The sequence below is a fragment of the Urocitellus parryii genome, chromosome 6 (genome assembly GCF_045843805.1).
Source record: "Urocitellus parryii isolate mUroPar1 chromosome 6, mUroPar1.hap1, whole genome shotgun sequence".
Lineage (NCBI taxonomy): Eukaryota > Metazoa > Chordata > Mammalia > Rodentia > Sciuridae > Urocitellus > Urocitellus parryii.
Window position 1 is genome coordinate 59,383,156 of NC_135536.1, and position 25,208 is coordinate 59,408,363.

A 25,208-nucleotide genomic window follows, 5' to 3' on the forward strand; every position below is an offset into this window, starting at 1 on the left:
CACTCCTCATTTATGGCTCTTTTAGAACCTGTGCTACCTGGATTGGTTTCCACCCTCATTTTTAGCTGCTGGAAGTGTTCTTCTTTGGGTTACTTGCTTTGGGATTAAAAAGAGCTTTTTATATCTAAAACTGTATTTATAAATATTTTATAATGGGAGTATTTCAGGTTGTCTACTGCTACATTCCTGGAGATTTAAGAAGGGTGTCAAGCATGTAAGTGTATTGCAAGGAAAACTACATCAAAGAAGTTTGACTTGAACAAGGTGTAGGAAGCAGGACCAATCCGCTTATCAAATATGAAAGATGTAATGAGACATAGTTCTGAAACACTTCAGATCTGCATGATTCTATGTTAAGTAGCCTTGAAGAACTGTCTTGGGAGAAAGATACTCATCTATAAATCTCAGTAAGAATTATATACATTCCATGCCAGTCTGTAAAGATTGCTTTTGAGAAGCATTCTCTTGCATTTCCAATTCATAATGTTACTTCCCAAGCTTCTCAAGTATTTGTACGACCATCTCCTTCTTTAAATAAGTCTTTGATTTTAAGCATTCATAAGGGAAATACAGTGACAGTTGGGTGCATAATTATACACCATCAAAGTGATATTGTCCTGAAACTTTGTCAAGTTCTAAACATATTATTCGCTATTAATTAAAACAGACACTAATAATACTTTCACTCTCAGACTGGATATATCCAATTATAGTTCTGTAAATATCTTGTGTTATAAATTGCATCCTTTCTATGAGTGTTTTCATTTTGCAGGGTGTATTTTCCTTGTAACTGTGAAAATTGGATGCAACTGCTCATTAACTGGGACACTTATTTATATAGTCTGGCATAACTTGGAACATTAATTAAGGCAGTGCATGTTTTAAATATACATGCCCTTTCCAATAATTACTGAATTGGTTGGGAGTGGGTGCATATTTGTTTGGTACAATAAAAACTGATATACTCTGTCACTCTTTTGGTGATGTGACATGGCTTCACAGATATGTGGTATTGTGCTTAGTAAAGATACATTATGTGTGTGTGTATTCATACATATACATATTTATATATGATTAGGTATATTTTTTCATAGTAGTTTATTTACAATCCAAAATTCACAAAGTCTCCAAACCCAGGAAGTCTTGTTTTATAATTCATTTGACTTCAAAACTTGACCTGACCTGAATTCCTTTAGTAGTAAAACATGACTTGAATTGATATGAGATATTTAACTCACTTAGTGTGCTTATTTACACATTTTATTGAATAAATCAATGTGTTAACTATAGTACACATCCCCAGACCCCAATAGGGTTTTATAAATGGTATAATATATAAATATTATGTAAAATGAGCACTCTATTACCTCTCTAAAATGCATAACATTCTAAAAATCCTGGAAGCCATCTGGACCAAGATAGTCAAATACTTGATTATGGGCCTATAATATGAAAACAATTAGAAATATCTTAAAGAATGACTAAATTATCTATCAATGTTGGAAACCTGAACATTGATTCAAAAGAACATTCATGAATCACAATTATGTTTTCTTGTACGAAATTTAATAAAAGTATATGTATTATCAAAATTTAAGGCAAATAGGTTGTATTACTTCAGTGAGAACTACTATTTTAAAACATACTTGGAATTAAAGTATTAATTCAATAATAAATATGGCATTCTAATTACTAAAATATGGTTGAAAGACTGGAAAAGTAATTCCTTTGCGTTACATGCTTAAAGTTCTTATATTTTAAACCAGCGTTTTCTCAACAATAGCACTATTGTCATTTAGAGTCAGGTAATTCCTTGTTTGGGGGGTACAGTCCTGTGTAATATAAGATGTTGAGCAACACCCCTAGCTTCTACCCTCTACATGCTGGTAACTTACCTCCCTCCTCAACCCTGGTTGTACCACCCAAAATGTCTCTTGACCTGACCAATATCTCCTAAGCAACTCAATGGAGAAACTCTGTCTTAACCCAATTCTTACATAAGATTAGATAGTTTATAAAATTAGCTTCACATATATGCCACTATTTTATACAAACTCTATGAGGTAGGTACTGTTATATCCATTTATAATGAAGAAACTAAGGCTCAACCGGTTAAAAAATTGCCCAAACCACCAAAGTGACCAGCAAGGATTCATCAATCTGTTGGACCAGGTTCTGCATTCAACATCATCCCCAAGAGTAATGGGCCTACAGCACACCACACAGATCACCTCCAGTCTAAAATGCACATACACATACACACACAAATGGAAACAATACATTTTAGAATACATGTGTTAAATCATTTTAGCACACACACCAGGAAATTGCTTATGAAAACCATTTGTCTCTAGGTTTAAGCCAGAAGTTGATCTCAGACTTGCCACATGGAACCAGGTGTTTTCATATTTCTGTCTTGCTAGGCTATAACTCCTACAAGAAAAAAGAGCAACATAGAAATAGGCTTGTGGTATGGAAATCACTTTTCAACTTCTTACTAATAATCCCCAACTCTATAATCACTTAAAATAATTCCAAATTTATGTTTTAAAATGGAATATTACAATGAAGTATAATAAGAATAATCAGGGAAAATTAACATTAAATCCAGGAAATTAAATCCCAATAGCCCCAGCTGCTTAAAATTCCGTTTAGAGAACAGGTTAGTATCACATTGCTTTAAATGCATAATAGGAATGCATTTTCAATTGCACACTTATCTCTGCAGCTTTAAATCTTCCTGAAGTTTATTTGACACTGTGCCAGATAAGGAGCAGCACAGTTACTGAAGCAGGTGCACGGACAGTCCCAGCTCTTCTCCAAATCACTATCTATGATTCCAATGAAACCTGGAGGACTCACCACATTATTGATGCAATTTCATTTTAAAATGTCACATTTGTGTCAAATTGTTTACTCCCAAGAGATTTTGCAATTCACAGTTTGGAGGCATAATTTTCTTATCCATCAAACTAAAATGATTAAGCAGTATTTCGTAGGACAGCTGTATTCTACATTGTTATTCCAATAACCTATGCATAAATACACACACCAGCATTCTGTAATCATCATAAAAATTATAGCATTTCATTTAAAAATAAAAAGGCCAGTTGATTGGGCTCCCTAAATGTAACATATACATCTCTGAGAAATAATTCTTTTCACTATTTAAAATTTGAATAAGCATAATGTCAATACAAAAGGATATTACTTAAAACAGTCTTGTGGGATCAACCCCAAAATCTAAAATTCTGTTTTAAAGTAAATAAAAAAAAAACAAAAAGTTAAAAACTGAAGGGCTTCTGTGGCTTAAAGAGAGATATGAGTATCTCATGACTGAATGCCTGGTTTGCAAGGATTTTAGGGCTCTTTACAATGCATTTGCTTCTCTTTCCTCATGTATATTTACATGAAACAGACAGGTATATGAAGCATAAGAATGATCTTTATGTATTTATACAAAAATAATAATACCTGTTTACCAAGATGAATTTTAAACAGCTGGAGCTAAGGGGAACTTTAATTTTCTTTGAAGTGCTAACTTTACCTAATCATTTTTATGAACATTTTATTATAATACAGTGAAGAAACAGCAAATGTGTTTGTTTCCCAGTTTAAAGGCACATTATAACTACCAAGTGACCATTTACACCCAATTTTATTATTACTTCACAGTCATAAAGACTTCTAGGTTTTTGAGTTTATAATGTTAATAGAAGGCTTAACTACCCCAATGCATAGCTGTTCTACTAAGCATGTCAAAAAATCATATTACATTTCTTGTTTTAAAAATTCACTCTACCCTGTAGTCCAGTCATTTGGAATAGAAGTAGAAATGAACTGAGTGTACAGAGATGGCTCACTCATCTGAACTCCAGATAGAAGGTAACTTTGAGCCACAGTGTTCTGATCTGAAAAAATGAACTTAAAGTCTGGGCTATTTTCTTCACCTACTTGTCACAGAAAAGATTTAATCAAAATCTTGCCTTTAAACACACTTTGGAAAACACACACACACACAAACATACATACATACAAGCACATGTATATAAATACAATATTTTTTATTTATCATTACTCTCTTAAAATTTCAAAATACATTATTTTGATACTCTCTAATCCATGGTTTTGAGTCATCAATCCCCTCCCAAAAAATACGCAAAATATGCAGTAAAAATTTTACATACAAACAGTAACCTTAGCCTAACAAAGTAAAAGAAATATTCACTAATGAATTTTGAAATTGAAGATCTAAAAATAGATATCGAGAAATCAAAGTCTTAGAAGTTAATCAATGATATTGATTATATGTAATAATATTTGTTAGGTAAAGTATAATAGTTGTTATAAAATTTAGATTATAATTATTCTGTTTCTGATACTCTCAGTCCACATACTTTGAAAACAATATGTCAAAGTTTAGCTATTTCTGTCATATGAAATAGTATTTGGGAATGGGTACCAGGGATTGAACTCAGGGGCACTCAACCACTGAGCCACACCCCCAGCCCTATTTTGTATTTTATTTAGAGACAGGGTCTCCCTGAGTTGCTTAGTTCTTCACTTTTGCTGAGGCTGGCTTTGAACTCATGATTTTCCTGCCTCAGCCTCCCAAACTGCTAGGATTACAGGTGTGTGCCACCATGCGCAGCATGAAATAGTATGTTTTTAACAACCTCAAATAATTCATGCCCCAAACAGCAAGACTTTATTTTGCTCAATAGGTAACTTCAGAAATAAAGGTAATCCTTCCATGTTTGTTTACTCATGTATGAATATTAGAAAACAACAACAATTAAAAATAACTTTTTTTTCTAATACCCATTTGAGTACAAGTATATAGCTTTACTTATAAATACACAAGACACATGACAAAAAAGCAGTCAATTTTTTTTTTAAATGCCATATAAGCCTCCATGAAGATAATGTTTGTATTTTGTTTCCAGGGACCATCACATGTAGGATTAGGGAATACTTAACAGCTCTGTTCCAATGATTGAAAGAGTCTGCAATAGTTTGGGTATGCTAGAAGCTTGGTTACAACAAGTGTAGTGGTTTTGAAATGGTGGAACCTTCAAGAGGTAGGGCCTTATGGTTAGGTCAATGGAAGATGATGCCTTTGGAAGGGATTAATGTAATCATCACAGAACCCCAATTTGTTTCTGAGAAAGAGTTGCAATAAATAAATAAATAATGAGCAGCCTTGTCCCTGAATCTGACTTCCTGTCTCACTGTGTGATCTCTTGCACACATGCTCCCACTATTTTGATGCCATTTCCTATGAGATCCTCACCAGGAGATGAACAAATGGGGACATCTGATCTTAAACGTTCAGCCTCCAAACTGTAAGATAAAAGAAACTCTTTCCTTTAAAATTTAAAAGTCTCAAACATTTTTTCATGGCTATGGAAAAAAATACTAAAGCACTGAAAATGTAATAATTAAAAAACTGAGTTTGTGTCTTTCCTGATGTTCACACCTAACTTTCTTCCCCTTTGCAGCAGTATTTATTACTGCAAACATTATCAGCAAATCTTCAACAATGTAAATTAGAAATTAGAATCATTCTTGAACCCTTTCTCACACATCCAAAAAAGTTTCATATTACTGTTGATCTGCTTTCTAAATTCCTCTCCGATCTGTCCACTGATAGGCCACTCGGATATGCTATACTTTTTGAAAGGAATAGGCATTCCACTGATGTGGAACTTTTATACTTACAGAAAATTAAGTCTATCAAATATTAAACCCTACCTTACTTGGCAAAGTCATTTAAATCCACAAACTAAAACTCTCTTGGTTCTCTGAATCAAATGACTAATGTGGTGTCCAGCCTTTAAACCTTACAAATTCATCAAGGAAAGTAGTGTATGGAAATATTTGGCAATCTCTATAGCTCTCCCATGTAAAATATTCATATTCTTTTCTATAATAGGGAGATAAGATTCTTTTTCTAAAAATATATGTGATTACTAGTTTTAGTTAACATTTTTAACATTTCTTCTCTTTTCAACATACCTAAAGATACATGACTCAATATAGTAGAATTTGACATTGTAATTCATTCTTCTTCTGTCATTATAACCACTAAAACCATCCAATCAGTATCAGTGGCATAATTTTCATATAATTGATAAGAATTTGGAGAGGAAATAGAAAAATCAATAAAGTCTAATGTTTCAAATAAATGTTTTCCGGAAGCCAGTAAAATCATTTGAATGATGTCAGTTCTCAAATATCAAAATCCATAGTTCTCTCTAATAATAAGTTTATGTAAGCTTAATTTTTCTAATTTCCCATCACTGCCCACATACTGCTTTTCTAAGAATAATTTTCCGAGATAAATCTCATTGATGCTCTCTAATATCTCTCTCTCCCTTGTTCCACTCTCAAGAACTATGTTTTTATACATTCGGCTATTCCACATGCCAGTCAGGTCTAATCAGTCTGTCATTGTGAACCATACACAGAAGGTACCCAAACTTAACAGAAGTTACCCTCACTCACTTTCAGCTCTTTCTTCTCCTGAAAAAAAAATAGATAAAATCCACCAATTAAAATAAAATAATCTCTAAATACTTAATTCTGCTATAACACATTGCCAAATGTTGTCTACATTGGGCTCAGCCTCTGGATCAAATTGACTTTTTTCAGTTATATGGTTAATTAGATTATTGTTTCCTGTTATAAATAAAAATTTCTTTCAAGAAAGTATTATTAAGTTTCTTTCCTAAATGCAAATGTTTTCCATGTAGTCTATTTTAATTTATTGTGAATTGATAATGTTTAACAGTATGAACCACAAGTAAGAGAGTATTCTTTTTCTCATTCCTCAAGATATTTCTTTTTCATGAGCATTCATACCTAGAACACTTCATTCATCTATTCTCATAAGCTTAAATATAAAATTTCCATTAAATTCACATTATACTATCCCCAAATCTCTGTGTATTACTAACATTTTTTTCAATATTCACTGGTATTTTCACTACATAAGGCTTTAGCAGTATCTATATTGAAAAACTTACAAGAGAGCTAAATTTGAAGAATTTCATGTGAGCAGAAAATATTACAATACAGAAATCCTTAAAAATGTTCACACATTATTTAGAAAAGACACAATGTGATTCAGTCCATGCAAAAGACAAAGAAAAGAAAGAAAGAAGGAAGGAAGGAAGGAAGGAAGGAAGGAAGGAAGGAAGGAAGGAAGGAAGGAAGGAAAGAAAGAAAGAAAGAAAGAAAGAAAGAAAGAAAGAAAGAAAGAAAGATAAAGTTCTGTCAGACTTCAGCCTTCCTGAGATTAACTAAATAATTTTCACACTAATAGTAGACTAGCATATAAAAACCAGGCAAAGTTTAGGCTCCAGGAGTCATACCCACATCCTCAGAGGTTATAGTATATGAAGGTCCGCAGATTGTAGATTCTTAAGCCTAGGTTAGGACCCCTGCTCCATCTCCTAGAGTTTTGGAGTCCCTGAACTCTGACTGATCACTAAGTCTCTGAGTTCCTGAGCTGCAAGTGGAAATAAAAACATCTACCCTAGCACAAGAAAAAATCAAAATATACATGAAATCCAGGCACATAAGATATCTCAAAAAGTGTTAGTGCTCTCAACTACAAGGAGAATTTCCCTAGTTGTATCCTGAAGATAATAACAATCTAGTTTATATAACACTGAAAAATATTATTTCCTTGAAATAAATTTATCAGATGAAGTTGCATTAATTTGATAGTTGCTATTCTAATCAATAAATATCATGCAAAATAAGTTTTACCAAAATGCAAACATTACTTAAGTGACATAGAAAATGTTACTTAAATATTCAACAAATACTCACTAAGCACTTTTTTATTTCACCACTCAGCTTCTTATTCTCCCCATCCTTTGAAAAAAAGGCAAATTCCTGTCAAAACAGGAATTTGAGTTTTTATGGCATCAAAAATAAAGAAAGGGAAAAGGACCAGAGTTAGAGACTCTAAGTCTGGGGGAAAGTGTTCAGGGGAAGAAAGGAGTATGAGCAGGCTGGGCATGTGAGGGAAGGAGGTTGGGGAGGAAAGAGTGAATTAGTAAGTGTTGTTGTGGTTGTGCATGCCCATGTGGAATTCAAGAAATGCAAATGATGTTCACAAATGGGTATTGCTTTGGGTTTAGAACTGTCTTCTTTTAATCCCCAAATGGCTTTTGACACAAACTACACTGAAAGCCCATTCTAAATGTTAGGAAATAGAAGTAGTAGCCTCATCAGGACATAAAGGACCTGCCCTGATGTGAGTGGGGCTGGGAGCTGGAGGAGAACCTAGGAGAGTTTGCTGAGGGAAGTGAAAAGCCAAAGACAAGTCAGGTGCAAGAATAAGTGTGTCTGCTGTTAACCAAGGCAAGCATGCCCAGAGGGCTTACTGTGTATGAGCTGTATTCTGAGCACTCTTCAGATTTAATTTTTAACCTTCCTACAACCTTGTACGGTTATCAGCTACATTTTACAAAGACGAAACTGAGTCACAAGATGGTGAAGTTACAAGTATAAGATCACAGAACCAATAAATGATAGCCAGTGCCAAAATTCAAATCAAACCAGTCTGATTCCTATTGTTTTTCATCTCCATTAGCATTTCATTAAAGTTCAACCAATCAAACTCTCTTAAATAATCTGTCCTTAATTAAAATTTCTTTCAATATTTTAAATTACATTTATATATTTAATATATTTGATTTGGAAGCACTTCACCTACAATCATATACTTACTTAATCATTTAGCTATTGTAAATCTAATAAATAAAACTATATATATATATATATATATATATATATATATATATATATATATATATTTACATAATGTGTTTCCTAAGTATTCCATTTTAAATAATAAATTTAATAATTATCCTGAATTAAACAAAAAAATTCACATTTGTTTTTTTGTTCCTTGGTATTTATTCTCTTATTTTCCTAGGGATTACATAGACCAATAGCAGAAGGCTGGGGGACATGTGACTGTTAATAATACTTCTGGGTCAAAAAAACCCCAAAATCAGTCAAACTATATTACTGCTTAGATGTCAGAGATTTAAGACTAGACAAAGTTACTAAGGGACAGCAGCTTCCAACACGATTTTATCTAAATTCCTTTTTATATTAATATAGCTCTTAATATGGGCTTCTGGTCTGTACCTATCAGAGAAGATTGGTTTGACTCCCTATATCCCCAGGATTAGTTACAACCACACACAATTCTCTTTAGCCACTTTGTATTTTTGTTGTCTAATTTTTATAGGCAGAATTTTCATCCTCATGCAGGTTACTGCTAACTTCTTTCACCATCTGCATCCCTTTCATAGGCTTGTTTTCTAAGAGTTTTAGCCACCATTCTATAAACTATCACATTGACATTTTTGCTGAATTTTTCACTTTTCATTCACTGTCAGTGGGGGCTGGGTGGGTAAGGTAGTTCTGAGTGGGAGTATGACCAAAGGACCTGAGATCCGTCCCTAGATTGCAATCACTATGTCCTAGGTGGGTCCTAGGGAATCTTCAGTTACAGAATGGTAAATAATTGGGGGTGAAGTCACACTCTTATTATCTTGGAAAGCCTCTTAGGCCACTTTCCCCTCAAGTATTAGAAAGAAGAGGTGTCCTCTTTGAAAGCTCCCTTCTAGAAAATGGAGCTGAATCAGTGGACTATAATAACTCAGATCACTTTCTCATCTTATGGAGGAGCCACAGAGAGGGGAAGAAGGCCACAAAGAGAGACTCAAACCACTTCCCTCTGAGGCCCCAACTGTCCTTTCTCTTCTTAATGTTCAAGACTTAGGAGAACAAAATGAGCATCTTGATCTTTTTTATAGGTATCCCCCCAAGTCAAGTGCACTCCATCTTTTGTGAAAAGCACCAACACATTCTAAAGACCAGCAGACTTGCATCTGAATTCCTCTTCTGAGATGTTCCTACCTTTCTGACTTTTGGCAAATTACTTGAGCCTCAAGTTCACTGATTTGTAAAATGATCTCAATTCTGTTTATATTCCAATATGGCGAGAAGTTACAGAGTATGGGAGGACAGTGTCTGAGACTGGGGTCTCTGACGACTTCATGGCTGTGGCATGTTTGGTGCATGGGAAAGTTTCTGTGCAAAGGTGCAGGATGTTGAGCTGCTATGGTAATGCCCTCCATGAGGAGGCTCTGTGCTAGAGTCTTAACCTTGATCTCAAGCACATAGCTTTTCGAAATAAAGGAACTCTTGCTAGACAAATACAATGTTTCACCAGCTCCTGCTTGCATAACAGTAACTTTAAACAATGGACTTTCTTGAGAGCTACACAAAGCTCCTAACAATGCACACTGAAACTGTAGAATGTATCTGGGGAAGAAGCTGCATAACGTTGCTAAATCTGTAACTTTCATAAATACAAAGAACAATGCTTGTATAGTCTTTAATCTGATAATGAGACATATGTAAATAAAGATCGCTGGCTAATTCTTAAGACCTACTTCTCCATCAGAGAGCAGCACCCCATCTGACTCCAGCTTTATCTTCAAATCTGAGTCTGTGAATATTCGTTCTTCTTATGCCCCTTCACCCCTCACTGGAACCTGCTAGATTGGCCATGCTGGTGGCAACATCCCAAAGCTATCAGGATGATAAAATGGCATTAATGTTCCTCCATTCATAAACTATCTCAACTCTTCAACTTAAACACATTGTTCCTTTTACCACTTTAAATAACATTCTCTTAAATAACATTCTCTTAAATGTTATTTAAAATGGTAAAGAAGAATATAGCTCATTGAGGTCTGGCATGACCAGCTTATGTCAGGAAACAACTAACACCTCCCTAGAACAGTAGTGAATCTCTAGCCCCTCTACCTATAGTGATAATTATATTAGTATCACTTGTTCCTCTGCATTCAAAGTTAATTACCCACGAATAGTTCATTCTCTAATTTTAAAATAAATAAAATAAACCCATCTGTACTCAGAGAGAACTGATATATTAATTTGAAGTATAATTGCTATTAACTATGACATATCCTTAATAGCTGAGAGATTGGTATGGTAAATCTTTGCTAAATGTGTTTTCATGTTTACTAACTGCAATTTACTGAACAGGATGGTTTCATAATAATTCTACAGTTATGTGCATACCTACACATAGGCAGCATTTTTCCAAGGTTCTATTCTTTTACTGAAGTGAGATAAATGTTACATTCTCTTAAAAAAATTAGAGGTTTGTATTCACCAGTTTTGTGCTTCAAGGGTTTAAAAATTATATATCAGCCTAACATGAGACCTATTTGTAACACAATCATCGGAAGTAAGATATTAATTACTCAAAATTTTTAAATATAGACCCCTCTTAATTTATTACTATATCCCACCAAAAGAATTCTCAACTACCATTGAGTGGGACAGAGATTTAGAGATTTAGAGATTTCTCACTAAATAAACCATAATTTGCTACAAGCATCTACTCCAATGGCTTCAGTTACTGGTTGGTTGACTTCAAAAGGAACAAAATGTATAATCTTGCTCTCATCCTTTTACCCAAAAGCCAAATGATGCAGGAGAGCAAAACATCGTTAAAGACAAACACAAAGTATTCGATTTTAATTCTAGGGCCACAAATTTACTTCTTCCCTCTCCCACCTATAGATAATAATTATTCCTTAATACAAATTTTCAAACACAGAATTATCAGTCCATATTTCTGGGTGCCTCACTTTGTTGTTAGAATGCTCAGCAGAGGTGCAGCTCATTCTACTAGGAAAGAAAGAATAAAGCAAGCATGCAATTAGCTACAGAAGCCCAGGTTACCATGGTGACATGGTAGGGATAAAATGATCTTTCAAATTTTTCAGTACCATGTGTCAAAGTAAAGTTTGAGCTCTTTCATCCTTTTTTCCTGGGAAGGGAAAGACACACTTTGTTTCCATCCAAAAGGAGCATCTAACTCTTTGTGATCCTCACCAAGTGACTTGTGGGTATATAGAGTAATGACCAAAAGAGTGGGATATCCTCAGTATCAGAGAAAAAATAGGTCACCTCTTGAACTCAGGCTATTCTGACCCTCCCTCAAGTAGACCATGCTTCCTATCTCCATAGCCTCAGAATCATCTGTGACCCACCACACTTATCAACTACAGATAGTAAATACAAGTGCTCCATGGATTCTTCTAGAACACATACAAAACCAAAAAAAACAAATATTTATGAAACCATCTAACTCTGACATGAAAAAAATAGTTAAAAGAAAAAAAAATAGAATGCCAGGGATACCTCACTTATTGAATATAGATGTAATAAACTAACTAAAATGTGGACAAATCAATCTTAGCATGTTAAAAAGGAATAAAAATCAATAATTGCTTAATAGTATGAATTGATTAATGGAGGTCACAGCATGGCTTAAATTAGAAATTATTAGAAACTTTGACCTAGAATTGAGATTTATTCCAATTAAAAACAACAGTGATGGTCTCTTTGGGTCTTGAAAAAAATATTTGAAAAAGATTTCTATCATATGTATATACAAAGTAAGGGTTTGAAACCCACAAGAGACGAGCTACTAGGTAAATGCAATTTAAGTAGAACTTTGCTGAAGTCATAGCTGTTGCTGAAGTCCAGAGCTGAAAATAAGGAATGCTGTGCGCACACATGCTAATCAGGGATAGTAGCATTTCTTCCTCTTCTTATGTAGCCCCCAAACTCAAAACTAAATTGTGGTGAGGAGAGCTTCCGAAAGTGTGAATATTTATCAGTCAGAGGTACTGACCGCTTACCTCAAGCTGGTTGCTTTCAAGTTTAAGAAATCTAAGCTCCTCCTTCCCCAAGATGTTCTAGCAGACTCAGATGAAGAAAAGAGCAGACCTCTGCCATATGCTCCTCAAAGAACAAGTAGACTTTTAAATACTTACTACACCAAGGGGATTCAGAAGCCAGATTACTGGCTTATGGGGCAAGACTGTACCTGTCCTCCCTCCCATCTCCAACTCACATCCTGAAGGGGAAATAAAGATAGAAGAGTAAGGAGGAAACTGGTTAAAAAAGAAAAAAAAAGTCATATCTGAGCATTAGAACTTCAAGACTATATTGGAGACCTTAGTTCTTAGGAACTTCCCCCCTCAAGTTCAGCCGGATGGCAGAATTTAATATTTTCTACACATCAATAGGCTGTTCCCCTGAAAAATCTGATTCAGTAGGTGGAGGGTGGGACTCTGAATTTCTAATGTTGCTTTATCACCACAGTATGGGAAATATTGTACTAGGGAAAGAGCAAGATGACAGTGGGTGACAGATTTTTATCAGTTGCTTCCAAGTAATAAAAGAAAAAAAAATGCAGGCTGGAGGATATAACAATAATAGGCCAGAAATAACATCAAACCATGAATGTCTGGGTCATGAACCCAAGTACACCCCATGTTCAATGTCCTAACAGTAGTAGGTAAAAGCACATAATTATCAGTCACACAAATTCTGCCACCACATTAGCAGATCACATTGTGGACAGCAAGTTATATACAGAATAGTTCTGGGAAACAAAAGTTATAGGTACCATCTCAAATCAAGGTCAACTTGCAGCAGAAACCTCACCTATCACCAACCAAATTTTCAAATAAATTCTGCTAAGAAATACTTGTACTCTTATCCACCTGATCCATCTTTGAACCTGTTACAGGTCATACATCCAGACATGATTAAATAGAAAGAACAGGTTGAAATATGTTTGCACTCATAAAATTATAAAGTAATACCCACACCTGGAAAAAATTCATGACTTGCTTTTTTAATTTGCTAAAGTTAAATCCTATAAAAAGTGTCTAAAATTTCAACTATCAGAACAAAAGGGAAAGGAAAAATCTTTCTGTTTAGCTGTTAATTTTCTATACTGTCATGCTGACAATGTCACTCTACCAGGGATAGCTATCCCAACTTTCAGACCTGTGTGCCCTCAGGCAGGCTGTGTCACAATCACTCTACATTCCTAACGGGCTGATGTCTTTGGGTCATCTAATACAAACTGAACATGAAAACGAGAAACGAGGAACAAGGTAAAAGCCTGATTTCTTACATTCCATCATGCACCTTTTGGAGGAAGAAGAAGCCTAGTAGAAATGAATAAAACCATCTTCATCCTTTCTCTTCTAAGTAAGGAAGCATAATGAGGGAAAGTATTAAAGTGCTATTTTGAACCAAAATTTCTAGCATTTCTTTCTGAAGGGGTGCTTTTGCTCTGAGCATCATAATGAATTCTGGTGAGGACTGAGAAGAATTGTGCAGCTCTATAGAACAGAATGAGAAAAGTTTGGAGTTGTCTGTGCTATGGAGGTAAGAGAAAGAGCTGAGTTAGGCAGATAAGGAAACTTGGGGCCCACCAAGATCAGATTCCTGTGTAGCAAAGCAAAAGTCCACAGACATCAAGTGTAAGACTAAAAAACTAACAGATAGTGAGATATCTGTTGCATCGTACCCAGACTCTCTCCCCAAAAAAGGACAATTTATATTACAGTAACCTGATTGGGTAGAGGATGCATGAATACCAGATGCTGGACTCAAAGACCCTTTGTAGACAATAACACCTATTGGCAACCCTATCATGGGACCCCTGACCCTTTGGGAGCTCTGCTTTCTATTACTCTAATAAATTCTGTTACTTTGCTCATACTCTTTGTTCCTTGTAGATTTTATTCTTTGAATTCACCAGACAAAAACCCCACCCAACAATACTTCGTGCTGTAGTATCATATATGGACAAAAGGAGGTAGAAAGGAAAATTGGGGAGGGCAAAGGAGAGAAGTAGTCAAGAGGGCATGAGGCCATCCTCTATGACAGTGAAGCAGCTAACAAAAAAATCCCACCTTACAGAGAATTAGAAAACTAAAATCTTCTAACATAATTTGAATTGACTGCACTGCTATGTAATAAAGCTCTCCCTTCCCTTCCTCAAGTTGGCAGTATATTCAATTGAACATGGCTGCCCTGTGAGAATAATTTTATGGAGATATAGCAAAAACTTGAAGTTCATATTTAAGATCCCACATAGTAGCAGAAAGCAGCAAGCAGGGTGAATAAAGTCCCTCTGTTAAATGAATTCTGGAGACACAAGCCTTTTCAGTGAAAGGTGAGCTTGTGAATATAAACCTTTGCCCAGGTAAATCTTTGGAAAAACATATTGTGTGAAATAGGCAACCTTATTTATATTTTAGAAGAACCAAGTCTCCTGATAACATCTCAGTTTTCAAAAAAAAAAAACACAACATAGTTATAATAAATTGAAAATTTTAAAAATTTAAATTATTCACCTTTAAAGCCACACTTGCAAAAAATATCACTCAAAACATGGGAGATATATATATATATTTAAATAGACTCATGTAATTTTGTGACCATAAATATTATCTCCAGTCCCCACATCAATCCCTTTCCCAGTTCTTCTCTAAATACCCATAATTTCACAAAAGAAGATAAAAATATTCACAATGTCAGAAACAGAAACTTAACATTGTCATGTCACAATCTGGAAGAAATTTACAATAATTATGGTCTGTATGGAGCTGAATTTAGATAAAACTATTAAAACTTCAACACACGGTCTAATCTGAGTTTGCTTCATGAATCAGATCTCCTAAAAAGAGTACAAAGATGATTTCTTCCCCCCAACAACCATTCTCAACACTTAGAACAAAGACCTTAGACCAACAAAAGAGCTGGGTGGACAACCCTGCACATCCTCTTGACTGTGCCATTTTCGACAGTATCTGAATACTGTCCTGACGTCCCGGCACACTGTGTCATAATACATGCCTGCTGATGCTCATGACCACAGAGCATCGCCTTGTGCCCCAAGTTTCCTTAGGAAGTATATTCTGAAATAGAGACAGTTCTCTTCCTGTGAAGTGAACTGGCGTCAGGTATAAGGAAAATATTATGGTGCCAAAATCTGAGCGCAAGAACTTCCTTCCAAGGAAAGAAGTGAGAATTCTGAGAAGGTGAAGATGCTAATTTTTTTTTTCAGTATGTGTAAAATATACTCTACTGGGCAAAGGGGAAGTGCATAATCAAGTACCTTTCAAATGAAGGTTGAGGGTATCTAGCCTATTAATGAATTTGAAGTAGCACATGTATCTAAGTATTTTGGAAAACAAAATACTCTGTGAAGAGGTTCACATCCTGTCTTTTTTGGACAAGAATAGAAGGAACCTTGTTTAAGAAGAAAAAAAAAAACGTTTAAACTCATAAAGATTCACTGAATGTGTATTAATTATCTTCTATGATATTTTTTTATAAGAAATTAGAATGAGCTAAACATTCTGTGTTTCTGGCTTTCAGAATTTCGTTTCCTAATGGGACCTACTAGAAACATGAACACGTTAGTTTATAGTTGTAAAGTCAAAAAATATTATGTAAGTAAAAAGTGATAATAGGAAAAAGTAAGAAGAAGCCAAAGGATCAGACTAAAGTTTAATAACAAGTAAATTTAAATAACTGAACAAGAACAACATTACCAAACCAAGCACTTTATTGAAGGTAGTTCTGCTTCCCTTAGAGGAGGCAGTCATGCATGATTTTATTAACCTTGGGTCAAATCTGGAGTGTACAGGATTATCTTAAGCCCAGCTTCTTTCCTTCCTCTTCTTTTCACTAGTATCCAAAATGGGTTTCAAAGACCCATGTATAGAAATTAGTAAAATAGGCACCCCATGTTAACATGGAGAATCTAAAGCTAAACACATTTTTCATACCTCACTGGAGCCTTGTGAAATATTTTAATACGAAATTATACCTCAAGGAAGTGAGTTTAGCCACAACAGAAGTTCATTCACTATATTCTTACTATGGGTATTGTATTAGAGTGTTTGATTTTTAGCTCTTTAGATATTTCTTTGAGAGAAAGAGGGAATTGTATTCTGTTGCCTTTCAGTAACACAGTGGCTATCAGGGGCAGGGTTTTGAGGTGGGGTGAGGAAATGGGAACACAGAGACCAAAGGGTGGCAGTGACGGGAGATCTAAGGGGCACCAAGAGGACTAGGGTTCTAATGTTGTACTGTATACTGAAAATTTGCTAAAGGGGGAAATAGATGAAAGATAATAGTAACCATTTTACTATGTTTATCAAAATAGTGTGGGGTATGCCTTAACTATATACTGATTTTAAAAAAGAACAAATTGATATTATGTTTTCTGTTTTTAACACTCAAATACATTTTCACAATATTTTCTACTCACTCAAAGTTAGGTTTTGTTAATTACACACACTTAGTCATTATGACTATGAAACCATAATTATATCTAAGTGATTTGACAGTGGCACATCCCCATTATGAGAGTGTGAATTCTGAGCTTGTTTTCTGAACTATTAACCATCATTAGATATGAGAAACTGCAGTCAATTTTCACTATGTTATCCAATGTGTCACTCAAGGATTTAACAAATGCTTAGAAATGTGCTTAGATCAGAATCCAAACACCAATTTCTTTGTGAATTTTCATTATATCAAAACAAAGACAAGCCTGTGTGTGCAAAATACTTCCATTTATAATTATGTAAAATTTTGATGTTATAATTAATGTCTCTTTCATCACATATTTAACATACAATTTGCATTCATGAAAACTTAGGGTCTTGCAAAGAATCACTGGTGTATTCACTAAGGAAAAGAAATATGCCAGTTAGCTTATAAAATTAATTATTTCCTTATACTTTGATAATCTTGAAAGCCAAAAAAAATAGTTAAAAATATACTTTAGTTTATTAAAGATTCATTCATATGTGCAGGTTAGATGAAAGTATCAAAAATTTTCCACCACACCCAATTGCTACATTCTTTGAGCAAAACCAGGAACAAACATTTGCCAAAAATGTAATGTGGTAACTAGCATTTTTAAAAGATTATTTGCTTTTCTAACACATTGTACTATAATTGTTATTATAACAGGTAACAGACTAACAAGGTACCATGTGATCTCAGTATTCCTAGATAGAAAAATTCCTAAATTCAATATATATATAATAACACTTCACATGAAAGCTTTCATAGATATCCAGTATCTCAAAGATCTGGAAGGCATGTTGGTCAGTGAATAAACAAAGGCCACAATAACTCACTTTGCTCCCCACCCCCACACCTTACTTTTCTTCCTGAATACAGGTGAATAAGATTTGCAGAAGAATATTTAGAAAATTTCTGCTCAAGAGCAGTTAATAGTTTAAATTAATGCTGGGATGAAGGGCAACATGGTCTTTCAATAGCATACTAGCTAACTGAATGGGAAGGCACACTTCTGACCTGTAAATCATGCATGAATTGAATATGTGGCCTGCAGGAATTGAATATGTGGCCTGCCATTGCCTGAATAGGCAACAGCACTATTCCAGATTATAGTATAATTTTTATAGTATCTGTGATGAATCTCTGAATGCTATTGGTGTGTGTTTAGTTTTTTGCAGCTTTTCTGGTCTTTTCTTTATGTAGGTGGCCAAATAAGTTTACTGGAAAAAAAAAAGCAGCAGTGGTAGCTGGCTCCTGTTACTATTGTTCCTTATGGTAACAGAAACCCCAGGATATAGTCATACATGTGGCCATCTGGGTACCAATTCCATTCCTCAGGCATTGAGGGGCTGCTAAGGGATAAATATGAGCCAACAAAAAGAAATGTGCATAATTCTTAGGTTGTCTTCTTAAAGATACTTGTTGTTCCTTCCCACCAATGACTGGAAGAACCTTAGAAGCCAAAGATGTTGAATGATGCTAGAGATGTTCCAGTAGTACTAGCCCATTCCCCTCTATATTTGTTCTGCCAGAGAACTAAATTCTATCTTATGCCACCATATTTGGGGGTCCTTGTGAATAACATGAAATAAAAATTAGCACTGAGAATAGATAAGCATAACACCTGCTCATACACACGGAGATACTGTGACTGGGAAGTTATTCTTTATTACACTATGGAATGTCAAACTATTGTAGCTACTGAATCTACAGCTATGGGGACCCAGGTGCAGGAGATCAGAACATTGCCATGTGATAGTTGATTTTTCTGCTTTTATGATATATGAGAAAGTTCATCTAAAGCAAAAATTTTCCAGTTGGCAAGCAGATATTGAAAGGGGAAATCTGCTTGATAAAGTTCTATACCTGTAGCCTGTAATCAAAATCAAATGAGAAACCAGATATTTGGAGCTTTTCATCAGTGAGAAAATCAAATGCTTCTGTATTCTCTAGCAAATAGTTTAAAACAAGACTGTCACCCAGAACAAATCCAGAGCTGCAAAAGTAAGACATAGTTTATCCTTTGATGAACTTGGAATAGTTAACACTAAATTAAAAGAGAAAGATAGACTGAGCACTGAACCTGGTAAACAAATAGGAGATTGACAGGTTTAAGAATCAGGACCAAAAGAAATCTTTGTGTATGGTTATTTTCACAAGGAATTGCTGGACACATACAGACCTGACGAAGTTTTTGAAGGAATTGTATTGCCAAATAAATGCCTACCTAAGCATATAAGTTTCTTGTGATAGCTATAACAAATGACAATCATCCCTCAGTATCCATGGGGGATTGGTTCCAAGGTCCATTGTGAATATCAAAATCTGAGAATAGCAAAATCTGCATATATTCAACTCATGTATAAAATGTAGTATTTGCCTGTAACCTATGTGTGCCCTCCTGTATTTTAAATTATCTTTATTTTAAATCATCTCTATAGTACTGACAGTACCTAATATGTGGTAAATGCTATGGGAATAACTACTGCACTGTATTGTTAGGGAACAGTGACAAGTACTAACATAATTTTTCCCCAGCATTTTCAATCATGAGTTGGTTGAATCAGGGGTTGTGGAATCCACAGATAAGGAGAGCTGGCTATAATGCAAACTTGGTGGCTTAAAACAACACAAATTTCTTCTTTCACAGTTCTTCTGTATAAAAGCCCCAAATAAAGCAGGGTTGTTTTACTCTGGAAACTCTCAGGGAAAATCCATCCATGTTTCTGGTGATTACCAGCAATTTCTAATTTCTGCCTTCATCTTCACATCCCCTTCCCCTCCTCTTTAGACCATTTCCCTCAACCTCTCTCTGATAAGGATGCTTGAGATTGGAGTTACAGTCCACCCAAATAATCTAGAGTTATAGTCACAAGTTGAAATCTTCAAGCACATCTACAAAGACCCATTTTCCTATTAGGGTAACATTGATTCCACAGATTAGAAAGACAATTATTTACCTCTAATGCCAGGCTACACTAGTAAAAAGCTGGCTGTAAAAGACAAACAGTGCTCATGAGAGCACACTCTCCAACAATTTCTTCAACTATGACCAAAGAAGATAACAGAAGAACATCCCAGAGAGCAGAGCCACGGACCAAGAGAATAACTCCAGGACAGTAGCAGCAAGATGGGTCTACTAAGGAATTCATCTTCCTACCAGGGCAGGGAAGCCTTACAATTTCTATAAAAAGGGTTTGGCAACTACTCTGGACCATTTGGATATTCCACTCGGACATGGAAATTTAATTTTCCTATTGCTTCTTGACATTATGCACGAGGTACTGGGAACCAATGGGAAGATTCCTCACCTTTTAGTATATAGTTTGCTACACCTTGGACTGCTGCAACATGACCTGCTACACTTTGAGCTGGTTGCAGTAACTGGGTTAGATTTATGCATGTCTGTTGTAGAGATGTGTGTTTTATACAGGAGAAAAGGATCAGGAGTTAAACTCAGGCAACCAGAGAGGTATACCATGGTGAAGTCTTCTGCCACCCCTTTTCCTTAGAGTGATAGAAGCCCTAGAATATCAACTAGGCCATGGCCACCCATCTACAGATTACATCTTCCAATCTCTCTTGCAGGGAAATGTTACTAAATTTAAATTGTTATATTATGAGCAGAAGTAATAGACATGACTTTCTGTCATTTCCTTGAGTGTTTCTGCCTGTACTTCCTTTTTCTCTTCTTCCCAATAGTTGGAAATAGCAACACTAGGGGCTGCCACTTAAACCTTACACTGGGTTGGAACAGCCATCCCTCCATCCTAGATCACTTAAGTCAAGACTATTGTGCAAAATTAAATAAACCACACGTTTCTAGTCTTTTTGTTTTATCAGCTTTGCCTACCATTAAATAATACTAGTTTCATTGAGTTTTGGAAAACTCTAGTGTAAAACAATAATTGTCATTTCAAGAAAATAGGAAAGCTATATTGGAAGAATATGAACATTCTGAATGCTTGCAGCTACTTTAAGAACCAGAAGTTGTAATTGCCCCCCCAAAAGCACACCTACATACTAATTTTTCATTCACAAGAAAACAGAAAATATTACTCATCGAGTTAGATTCTTACATTTGAACCAAAATATATGGACATCATATTGAGTATCTCCCTGACGAAACAATATAGTAACTTAAAGTGAATACAAGTTTCTTTTTTTTTACAATTTTCTAATAAGAAAAGTAATATGCTAAACTCACTTTGCAAAATGTTCCTTAATAGTGCAGCTACCTTTTGCTTTCCACATGTATTGGTAAGGCATGTGGGATTCTTATCCTGGTTGTGGAAGACTATTATAATTTTCTCTTTTCTCTCATACTGTTCAACACTGCTCATTAAAGTAATGATAAATGTGTTAAACAGTAGTACTTTCACAATATAAAAAAATTAACAAATTAATTTTTCATCTTCTTTTATAATGGTACACAAATGTCCAACTTTAAAATCAGAGTAAATATACTATGCTTTTCTTTGACCTTCCTACATAAAACAAAGAAACCCAATAATAATAAAATACATTTGCAGCTATATAAATAAGTGAGTATGTGCCTTGTCACAAGACAAAAGAGGTTGATGAGGTTTGAGGGTTTAGACTGAAGAACCAAGAATATATGGGAATGTTCCTGTGGGAAGATGACAAGGTTATTTTTTACAGAAATGTCAACGATAGATTAAATTTGGAGTCACTCCACCCTTAATATAATAGTTGTCATAAACAAGGAGGCATGAGTTATCAGCTGTTCACATAAGCAGCTTTAGAGAATCATGAAAAAAGATTAAAAGGATATAATTTATAATCTGGGCTCTCCATAATCCTAGGGCTTTCAGTAGTGGGCTTCTGCTGGGACTCTGGGCAGGCCCATGACTGACCTTCACCACACCACTTTTTGGCATTATGCTGTCTGTGGTGTTGACCTGTTATTCCTTAACAGACTAATACACCATAATGCAAATGCAATCCATGGGACTTTTAATTCTTCTTTTAAGACTCTCGCCCAATTTCCGACTTAGCTGCCAGCGCATAGCAGACAGACTCATTCTAGTTGTCACTGCATTCAACTTTTTAATATGCAGTACCCAATTTCTCTGCCACGTGTGCATTGTATGTAAATACACATGAAAATATAAAAACACATTTCTTTATAATCAGATTATCTTTCCTGTTATGTGACATAATAAACCAAGCTTATAAATAGTTCAATGGAAATACTAACACCCTGTTACTATATTTAGGCATGAACTTGACTTTCTCTAATTCCTTAAATACAATTATAAATGATGAATTTTTATATTATAGGTAGGTATCCCTTCCAAAATGTGGTGCATTACTTTTAACTTCCTGAGGGTGAATATATTCTACTTACATTATGAAATGTATGTGAGTGTGTATTAATAGGATATACTACATTAGACTAAATACAAATGCCTATTCTTTGGGACAATTATTCTTAAGAATGTAGAAATTAAGACCACCAGTCCTAGAGTTGGACTTCCTGGATCTGAATCCCAGATTCCCCATCTAGTAGCTGTCTAATTCTGAACAAGTTACTCAACCTCCTTGAGTTTCATTTTCCTCATCTGAACAGAAGGCATACTGATAAAGTCTATTATTGTTTTGAGAATCAAATGAAACAAGGCCTCTCAATTAGCAAAATGCTCAAATTAATAAGTTCTCAGTGTTATCTATTATGAGTATGTTTTTCTTGTTATTGTTGTACTTAGAAGAATCTATCATTGTATTTTACCAGAAAGTTATGTCAGCCTGCAAAATGACAAAAAGAGAAATTTCTTCTTCCTTGCCACTGCTAACCAAGACCAAAAAGAGACAATTATTACACATACATATAAATCACTGTTGTGTTGACATAAAACATCCAAATTGTTTTCATGGTATTATCGAGTTAAAGAATGTGCAGACAAATGTGTACTTTTACTTTGGGGTCATTTTGAACATCACTGTGTATAAGTGATCTGCAGAGGAACAAAGTAAACCTCTTTTCTCTGGTGGCTCATTTCTACAATTTGTCCTCTCCAAAGCCCTTTGCATCTGCAATAGTCTTTATCCCTTTCTTTCCTTGATATTCTGATTTAAAACCATACACTAAGACATCCTTTCTGCAGTAATATCATCTGACTTCCATCACTGTGAAAACCTCGTTACCCTACACCCTTGAGCCCCGTACTGCTCTTCCTTTTCCATATTGTTCTTTCAAAGCATTCTTACTCCCTTGACCACTTAAACTGCAAAATGTGGAGGCATTCTTGACCTTCCCTTCTTCCTTACCAGAGAACATGCTTTCATCAAGTTCAATCTAATCTACAACCAAAGTATTACTTAATATAAACCCCATTATTCCTCACCATTCCTAACTACCATTGCTAAATTAAAATAGAATGTTGAATGTTCTTCTTGTTTCTTGAAATGGTGAAATATTTTCTAGTTTTCCTATCTTTCAAAATAAGTTTCATTTCTTGTTTATTTTTCTATTGTTTCAGCATGTTTTATATAAATATATATCGACAAGCTTATTTATAATGATTGAATTATATAATTATTATTATAATGATCATTATTATATAATGATTTAGATGTTTCTTATGTATTTTCCATCACATTATTAAAATGATTGACAAACACATTTAAGATTATGTATTTAATATCACAGTAGCTTGATGGTTAAGTTCTGTTATAGACAAAAGCCATTATGGGTCAACTCTCAAAGGCATCAGTATACACATTATTATATGCTCTTTCTTAATAACTTGATAGTGATATATAATACAAAACTGCTTAATAGTCAACTTCTCATTTGGATTTTAATTTGAAAAAATAGAAATGATTTTCAACATATCCATTGCTTTAGAAACTGTAAATGTGATAGCCCAAAACAGCCCTATTTATATGTATTCTAAGGTTGTTAACACCTAAGCATAAAATAGCATGAAAGGACCTGAAGGTCATGCTTATGTTAAAAAACATTGAGAGCTACATAAATCAGACACTTTGCTCCAAGTGAAGATGGTTATGTTTATGTTTGGTGAAACTTTTGCTTTAAATAAATTTGATTCTCAAACATGCAGAAATTCAGAAAGGTTGATATTTCAAAATGATGTAAAGAGTTAGAGTGGTGGTTTACCCCAAATCAACAGGAATTTCAGAGCTGCTCTCCTGAACATGGTTCATCTCCTCTCACATCAGTATCATTTATAGCATTCAAAACGTATTTGAATTCAACAGACTTCCTGGAACCCCAGAAGGGATTCATTACATATCTTGTCCAAAGTTAATGTCTTTTTATTTGCATAAAAGTATAATTCCATCACAGCTTCCAATCAGAGAATAGAGAAGCATTATGGTTGTCTAGTCTAAAAATGTTCATGTCTGAATAGATCATAAGAATGGAGTTACACATTTGTTGCTGACCTTTTGCCTTTTATCACTGAATTATACACGATACAAAAGAATATGCAAGTTTAGACAAAATATCCTTCACAAAGATACAGGTGCTTATCTGTTTATAGCAAAACACCATCAACCTTCTCTTCAAAGCCAAGGAGGAACTTCTACCTAGATTCCAATGATAATAGAAAAGTGTTTCAAAATATGACCCTTTCCATTTCTGTTCTGCATAATTACTAGAATTCTCCTTTTAAGTAATTGTAAAAGTTGGCAGTCACAATACTTTGAACTTACAATACTTTGAACTTGCCCTTGTTCCCTACCTGAAATAAAATACAAAATGGTTAAACTGAAGCACTGATGGATGAGCCACCCATGGCTCAGGGCCCCAAAACAGCATATTAGATATCTTCATTTTCAGTCACAGAACATTAATAGGGAGTGAAGAGCATTATTTTTATTTATTCAGGTAAATGTTCCTTATTGATAGCATGGCCATAGTCCTGCTTTGCCTGAGGCAGCCCTGTTTATACATA